Genomic DNA, 9,282 nt, shown 5'->3' with positions numbered 1-9,282 from the left:
TCTGTGTTGCCATCCATCAAATCCGTGTTGCTATCCATCCATGTATGTCCCCATCCATCCGTCCATGTCTCCATCCATCCGTGTCTCCATCCATCCATGTCTCCATCCATCCGTGTCTCCATTCATCCATCCATGTCTTCATCCATCCACGTCACTAGACATGTTCATGGAGAAAAAAATAGTCTTGTTTCTTTTTGATTTGTTAATATAGTTATTTTGTTTTGTTCAATTTATATTTGGGATTCGGAATTCGTATTCGGAATTCGCTTCATGTCTTTTTAGAATTTTCTTAGAATTTTGCGTTTTATTTTTTTTCCGTTTCGAAAACCTTCGAATGGATACATTTTGAATTGGTCGAATCGAAAACTTTCGATTTTTTTTTTCCGATTCGAATGCGGAAAAGTGAACAAGCAAAAGAAAAATCTTCATCAAGTGATTACAATGACTCTTTAAATCACCTTTGGCTTAGCAAAAACATCATTATTTAGAAATGGTTCTCTAATAACACACCGTCTTAGATTTCAGCAATATGTGTACAGTTAGAATTCAACTGAAGTTCAATGTAAAATTCAATTCGAATTTCAGTCCGAATTTCCCGAAATTCAAACCAATTTTCGTTATTCGGAGCATTCGATAAAATTTGCTTATATTGTCACTCAGGTATTCGGATATTTCCAAATCTCAGAATAACGAAAAATTTGTCCAAATATTAATTAATCCATGACAGACTGATGATTCAGGGAAAATCCAATTGCCTTAGGGGGTCAAGAAATAATTTTTTCCCCCTTTGAAGACCATCTGACCAAGGGCGTTTTGGGGTTTGAAAAGGCCCCACCTCTGAGGAGTCAGAGGATATGTAAACAAGGCAGATCGCTGTTCTGACAGGAGCTAAGGGATCAAATTTGTGTCCCTGCAAAGTAAGGAATAAATTCCGTCTCTTCCCCTAGTAAAAGCACCTCCCACAGTACACATAAACACTGGCTAGGCACACATTTAACCCTTTGATCACCCCTTCCCAGCCAATGTCATTAGTACAGTGACAGTGTATATTTTTAGCACTGATCACTGTATTGGTGTTACTGGTTCCCAAAAAGTATAAAAAGTGTCAGTTAGTGTCAGAACGTCCGTTGCAATATCACAGTCCTGCTATAAAAGTCACTGATCACCGCCAATACTAGTAAAAATAAATAAATAAATATATCCCATAGTTTGTAGACGCTATAACTTTTGCGCAAACCGATCAATATAGACTTATTGGGATTTTTTTTTACCAAAAATATGTGGCTGAATGGATATTGGCCCAAATTGATGAAGAAGTTACATTTTTTTTTAAATTTCATTGAATATGTTTTATAGCAGAAAAGTAATAAAAGTTTTTTTTTTTTCAAAATTGTCGGTCTTTTTTTGTTTATAGCGCAAAAAAAAAAAAAACAACAAAAAACGCAGAGGTGATCAAATACCACCAAAAGAAAGTTCTACTTGTAGGGAAAAAAATTACATCCTTCTTTTGGGTACAGCGTCGCACACCCGCGCAATTGTCCGCCCACCGTGGATATACGTCACTACTTTGACGTTAATTACCGTTGTTATGGCAACAGATAGCGGCCATAACCCCGGTATTTTTGTTTGCAGCCGGCGGTCCTCTTTCACATAAATGTGGTCTCAGCGGCAGGTTCAGCATGAGATCACTTTTCTGTGCGGCGGGAGAGGTGACCCCCCCACCGCCGCCTCCCAGGCATCTCTGCATGATGCCTCCACTCCACTCTATGCCCTTGGAGGACCAGAGCGATGTCAAACGTCACTTCTGCCCTCTGGCATTAAAACGGATGTATACCCACACAACAAAAAATAAAATTAACAAAAAAAAACCTGTAAGGCGGAGGCATAATGAGCTAGTATGTGCTGTATACTAGCTCATTATGAAATACTCACCTTAGATCGTGGCATCTGATCCCGGTCACCGCCGAGGGAGCTGACATTTTCCCCTCGGCGTGTCTTCAGGGTTCGCAGCTCCGGCGCTGTGAGTGGCCAGAGCGGCGATGTTGTCACTCCCACGCATGCGCGCTGGAGTCTTCTTCCCGGCAAGGTCCGGCAGCGTCCGCCAGACCTTCAGCCGGACCTTCCCAGCGCATGCGGTGCTGACGTCAGCAGCTCCATGCAAAGTGAATATCTACTAAACCATACAGGTTTGGGAGATATTCATTTTACTTACAGGTAAGCCTTATTATAGTTCTTATTATAGGCCTACCTGTAGGTAAAAATTTACAAAAAGGATATACAACTACTTTAAAAGGCTTTTTTTCTTTATTGAAAAAAAAAAAAAAAAAGACTTTATTTTTTATTGTTTTTAAGTGTAAATGTGAGACCCTAAGGAATAAAAGTGATCCAAATTTTTTTATAAGGGGACAGTGTAACAATATAGATAGATAAGTATGGCCCTCAGAAGAGTAGGTTCAGGGCCACTCTGTGTAAAACAAGCTGCACAGTGGATGTAAGTATATGTTTGTTATTTAAAAAAAAAAAAAGTCTAAGTACAGACCCTCCTTCTCTAAGTACAGACCCCCTTTCACTAAGTACAGACCTCCCTCCATTAAGTACAGACCCCCCACTAAGTACAGACCCCCCCCCACTAAGTACAGACCCCCCCACTAAGTAAAGACTCCCTTCCATTAAGTACAGACCCCCTTCCACTAAGTACAGACCCCCCTTCATTAAGTACAGACCCCCTCTATTAAGTACTGACCCCCCCACTAAGTAAAGACTCCCTTCCATTAAGTACAGACCCCCTTCCACTAAGTACAGACCCCCCTTCATTAAGTACAGACCCCCTCTATTAAGTACAGACCCCCCTCCACTAAGTACAGACCCCCCTCCACTAAGTACAGACCCCCCTTCATTATGTACAGACTCCCTTCCACTAAATACAGACCGCCCTCCACTAAGTACAGACCCCCCCTCCACTAAGTACAGACTCCCTTCAACTAAGTTTAGACCCCCCTTCATTAAGTACAGACCTCCCCCACTAAGTACAGGCCCCCCTCCACCAAGTACAGACCCCCATCCACCAAGTACAGACCCCCCTCCACCAAGTAAAGACCCCCCTCCACCAAGTACAGACCCCCCTCCACTAAGTCCAGACCCCCTCCACTAAGCACAGACCCCCCTTCCACTAAGTACAGACCCCCTCCAATAACTATAGACCCCCTCCACTAAGTACAGACCCCCTTCCTCTATGTACAGACCCCCTCTACTAAGTACAGACCCCCTTCCACTAAGAACTGACCCCCTTCATTAAGCTCCAGAGATGCAGTTGGGAGATGAGAGAAAGTTGTAGAAAGTCAGCCATCACTGCAGCCCTCCACCAGTCGGGGCTTTATGGCAGAGTGGCCCGACGGAAGTGTCTCCTCAGTGCAAGACACATGAAAGCCTGCATGGAGTTTGCTAAAAACACCTGAAGGACTCCAAGATGGTGAGAAATAAGATTCTCTGGTCTGATGAGACCAAGATAGAACTTTTTGGCCTTAATTCTAAGCGGTATGTGTGGAGAAAACCAGGCACTGCTCATCACCTGTCCAATACAGTCCCAACAGTAAAGCATGGTGGTGGCAGCATCATGCTGTGGGGGTGTTTTTCAGGTGCAGGGACAGGACGACTGGTTGCAATCGAGGGAAAGATGAATGCGGCCAAGTACAGGGATATCCTGGACGAAAACCTTCTCCAGAGTGCTCAGGACCCCAGACTGGGCCGAAGGTTTACCTTCCAACAAGACAATGACTCTAAGCACACAGCTAAAATAATGAAGGAGTGGCTTCACAACAACTCTGTGACTGTTCTTGAATAGCCCAGCCAGAGCCCTGACTTAAACCCAATTGAGCATCTCTGGAGAGACCTAAAAATGGCTGCCCACCAACGTTTACCATCCAACATGACAGAACTGGAGAGGATCTGCAAGAAGGAATGGCAGAGGATCCCCAAATCCAGGTGTGAAAAACTTGTTGAATCTTTCCCAAGAAGACTCATGGCTGTATTAGATCAAAAGGGGCTTCTACTAAATACTGAGCAAAGGGTCTGAATACTTAGGATCATGTGATATTTCAGTTTTTCTTTTTTAATAAATCTGCAAAAATGTCAACAATTCTGTGTTTTTCTGTCAATATGGGGTGCTGTGTGTACATTAATGAGGAAAAAAAAAATGAACTTAAACGATTTTAGCAAATGGCTGCAATATAACAAAGAGTGAAATATATATGTATATATATATATATATGATTTAAAAAAGAGGGTGGGTGGAATGTCCTAATAGATACGGCACCTCATCCCTGAACTAATATGGTATAAAGGGAGGCAGGGAAAATGGGATTATTGCGGTGCCAATGACAGGTTAGAACACATTTATTGTTATAAAAGATATATTTTTATGAATATACAAATCTAAAAAGTATACATAATTGATACATATACATTGTTACCAATAAAATTAAACAAAAAAATGAGCTTAAACAATGTAGATATAAATCGACACTGAAGATGTTGAAAGGTGATCGATAATGTTGTTGATCCCTACTGCAAAGGACGGGAAGAGAGGACGGGAGAAGACATCGAGAAGCTGTCCCACCGCCTCCGAGACAGGGTAAGTACAGACGGCAGGCACATTGGCAGCATTTTATATGGCACAGTGAGGCTGCATTTGATGGGAATAGTGGCTGCATAAGATAGGCACAGTAGCTGTATTTGATGGGGCACAGTGGCAGCATTTGCTGGGCACAATGGCTGCGTTTTCTGGGCACAGTGGCTGCGTTTGATGGGCACAATGGCTGCGTTCGATGGTACAGTGGCTGCGACTGATGGTACAGTGAGGCTGCAATTGATGGGGGTTTTTTCATAATTTTCCAGTTTGTTTTCGCCCCCCCAAAAAATTTTGAGCACCAGCTGCCACTGGAATATACTGGGACTTTTCAGGTGCTCCATAGATATATTCTACATACACATATATTAAAAAGAATGATTTTGTGAAATGCATCTACTGTATGTGGCACCTGAAAAGTCCCATTATATTCCTGACATTCAGGAATTTTCCTTTCACTTTCACCATACAGGACAAGTTTACAACACACATTTGGACAGTGTGGGAGGCAGAACAATTCGGACTCACAGGAGAAGAATGTGGTCTGTCATCCATCCTGTTATCTTGCCTTGGCAGAGAGCTCCGGTGACATAGTTGCCAACAGTCCCAATTTTCCCGGGACAATCCCGATTTTGGGACCCTCGTCCCGATCGGAGGCTGTCCCGAATCAGGATTTGCCCAGGGAAAATTGGGACTGTTGGAATGTTTGCATTTTACTTATTTTTTATTTTTTGGCAACAGGCTTCAGTAAAATGGCGGCGGATCCCGCCGCCGCCGCTAAAACGCTCCCCCTTGTGTTCAGTAGAAAGAGGAAGGGGGGGTCGATCCGTGCAGCCGATGAATCGGCTTCTCCTCTCGCACGGATCAGCCCCTCCCCTCTCCACTGAACACACGGCGCCGGCTGCCGCTGTAATGGACATGTGCTGGGGCCTGGGGGGCGTTATGGCAGGGGGGGGGTCTGCACTGAGGGGGGTCCGCTGAGGGGGGTCTGCTGAGGGGGGTCTGCTGAGGGGGGTCTGCTGAGGGCTTCTGCACTGATGGAGGGGGGTCTGCATTGATCTGATCAGATCTGTACTAGCATCCCCAACAGTTTAGGGTTCCCCAAAATGCAGTGTTTGCGGGATCATCCCAGATACCTGCTAGCAGCTGCGTTTAGCCCCTCCGCCAAGCCCAACCAAGTGCAGTATCGATCGATCACTGTCACTTACAAAACACATAACTGCAGCGTTCGCAGAGTCAGGCCTGATCCCTGCGATCGCTAACAGTTTTTCTGGTAGCGTTTTGATACAGTCGCTGACAGTCAGGAGCTTTTTTACCTGTGAGTCTCACTAGTTGTACCAGTAAATTTAGAGACCAAAATGGCAAATCGAAGGTACAGTAGTGAAGAGGCCTACACATTTCTGAGCATGACAGATAGTGAAGAGGAAGTCACTCATCTGTCAGATTCAGGCTCAGAATACGATCCTGTAGACAACAGCGGCACCCTGACAGATAGCTCTGACGACGGAGTTGTGGTCCCTACCAAGGTCAGGCGTACCAGACCCCAATCTTCTTCTGCTGTCGTTGAGGTGCAAGAACCGCAGGTCCCTCGTATGGAGTAGAGAGCCAGTACTAGTGCCACTATTCCTTTTGGTGAAATGGCAAGCACCAGCGCACCCTGGTCGTAGTCAAACCAGCACTGCAGTATCACGTGGTGACGTGGCGAGTACCATAAGTGCAGTTCAAGCTGGTAAGGTGGCAAGCACAAGTAGTGTCCCGCTGCCACCAAGAAGAAGACAAACACAGGCCCGTCGTGCCCATAGTGCATTTCCTGCTGCATTCGTCAATCCTAATTGGGATCCCACCACTTCTGCAGTAGCCGTACTTCCCCCATTCACTGGCCAACCCGGAATTCAGGTGGAAACAGTTGATTTTACGTCACTTGATTTTTATTCGCTGTTTTTGCTGCTTTTCACGGAAGATCTCTATAGATCTATTGTGGACCAAAGCAATTTATATGCTAGTCAATTCATCGCCGCTAATCCCCAGCTGACCCTTGCCAGAGAATGGAAACCAATTACGGTTTTGGAATTTAAGACCTTTCTGGGCCTATCCTTCCTCATGGGCATAACCAAAAAGAGTGAGCTGCGGTCATATTGGTCCACTGACACAATTCACCATATGCCCCTGTTCTCTGCCTCCATGGCCAGGACATGATACAAGCAGATCTTGCGGTTCATGCACTTCAACGACAATGAACTCTATCGTCCTCGGGGTGACCCTGAATACGATCGTCTCTACAAAATTCGTCTCCTCATAAACCACTTCAACCAACAGTTTGCAGCCTTGTTTACTCCCCATCAAGTTGTCTGCGTTGATGAGTCCCTGATTAAGTTTTCTGTCCGCTTGTCTATCAAACAGTACCTTCCCAGCAAGCGTGCCAGATATGGGGTCAAGATGTATAAGCTCTGTGACAGGGCAACAGGCTATACATGTAGTTTTATAGTTTATGAGGGAAGAGATAGTCACGTAGAGCCGGGGAACTGCCCAGATTACATAGGGAGCGCTGGCAAGTTTGTGTGGGACTTGGTGTCACCTGTATTAGGAAAGGGGTACAACTTGTATGTGGACAATTATTACACGAGCGTGCCACTTCTTAGTCACTTGTTTGATCATGGAATTAGTGCATGTGGCACCGTGCGATCTAATCGACGGGGCTTTCCCCAGCAGCTTGTAGATTCCCATCTTAGGCTGGGGGAGAGAGCCTGCTTGAAGTGTAATAACTGTGTTTTTTCCTTTCCCGATGAGCGACAAGCATTGCTGACAGGTGTCTGGTATGAATCATGAGGGGGAACACTGCACCAATTTTTAAATAAAAAAAACGGCATGGGTTCCCCTCCAGGGGCATACCAGGCCTTAGGTCTGGTATGGATTTTAAGGGGAACCCCCTACGATGAAAACATGGAGTGGGGGCCCCCCAAAATCCATACCAGACCCTTATCCGAGCCCGGCCGGTCAGGAAAGGGGATGGGGACAAGCGAGCACCTTCCCTCCTGAACCGTACCAGGCCGCATGCCCTCAACATGGGGGGTGGGCTCTTTGGGGCAGGGGGCGCTCTGAGGCCCCCCATGCCAAAGCACCTTGTCCCCATGTTGATGAGGACAAGGGCCTCTTCCCGACAACCCTGGCCATTGGTTGTCGGGGTCTGCGGGCGGAGGGCTTATTGGAATCAGGGAGCCCCCTTTAATAAGGGGGCCCCCAGATCCTGGCCCCCCACCCTATGTGAATGAGTATGGGGTACATCGTACCCCTACCCATTCACCTGGGGAAAAAAGTGTCAATAAAAAAATACACTAGGTTTTTAAAGTAATTTATTAGGCAGCTCCGGGGGTCTCCTTCCGACTTCTCCGCTCTCTCCAGCCTCTTCTCCCGGTGTCCGGTTCTTCTCCCGCTCTCCGGCCTCTTCTCCCGGTGTGCGGTTCTTCTCCCGCTCTCCGGTTCTCCTGCCGGGCTCCTCCGCTATCTTCTGCTCTTTTGCTGCTCTTTTGCTAGCAGTGGCCCGGTCTTCTCCATCGTCTTGTTCCCTCTTCTCTTCTTCCGATGTTGACACGACGCTTTCTCCCGCTGTAATGCTGTGTGCGAGGTGCGCAGCGACTTATATAGGCATGGGGCGTGGTCACCGGGTGATGTCGCCTGGTGACCCTGCCTCTTATGAAGTCACAGTCCCATCATACTGTGACGTCATAAGGGGGCGGGGTCAGCCGGTGACCACGCCCCATGCCTATATAAGTCGTTCAAACATGGGGTGTCTACTTTCCAAAGTGGGGTCATTTGGGGGTGATGGGGGGGTTGTGCTATCTGGGCATTTCATGGCCTCCGAAACTGTAATAGGCAGTGAGGAGTGAAATTAAAAATGTACGCCCTTAGAAATCCTGAAGGCAGTGATTGGTTTTCGGGGTCCTGTACACGGTTAGACTGCCAAAAAGTCTCACACATGAGGTATCCCTGTACTCAGGAGAAGCAGCAAAATGTATTTTGGGGTGTAATTCCACATATAACTATGCCATGTTTGAACAATATATCATTTTGTGACAATGTTGTGTAAAAAAAAAAAAAAATGAATTTTCCTGAAACTTTTGGAAAAATATAAAATATTCCATGGACACAACATGCCTCTCAGCAAATAGCTTGAAGTGTCTTCTTTCCAAAATGGGGTCATTTGGGGGGGGGGGGGTTGTGCTATCTAGGAAAAGAGAGGGGGATGAGAGAGCGCCCCCCCTCCTGAACCGTACCAGGCCACATGCCCTCAACATGGGGGATGGGTACTTTGGGGCAGGGGGGCTCTGTGCCCCCCACCCCAAAGCACCTTGCCCCCATGTTGATGGGGACAGGGGCCTCATCACGACCCTTGCCCGGTGGTTGTGGGGGTCTGTGGGCGGGGGGCTTATCGGAATCTGGAAGCCCCCTTTAACAAGGGGACCCCTAGATCCCCCCATGTGAATTAATAAGGATGTACCCCTACCATTTCACAAACAAAGTGTCAAAAATAGTAAAAAAGTAGTAAAAAAGACTTCGGGACAAGTCCTTTATTAAAAAATAAAAAAATTAAAATGTCCCGCGATGTCCATTCATCTTCTATCATTTGTTTTTTTATTTTTTAATAAAGGACTTGAAAGCCG

This window comes from Aquarana catesbeiana, linkage group LG03 (assembly GCF_042186555.1).
Source record: "Aquarana catesbeiana isolate 2022-GZ linkage group LG03, ASM4218655v1, whole genome shotgun sequence".
NCBI lineage: Eukaryota > Metazoa > Chordata > Amphibia > Anura > Ranidae > Aquarana > Aquarana catesbeiana.
This window is presented reverse-complemented; position numbering follows the sequence as displayed.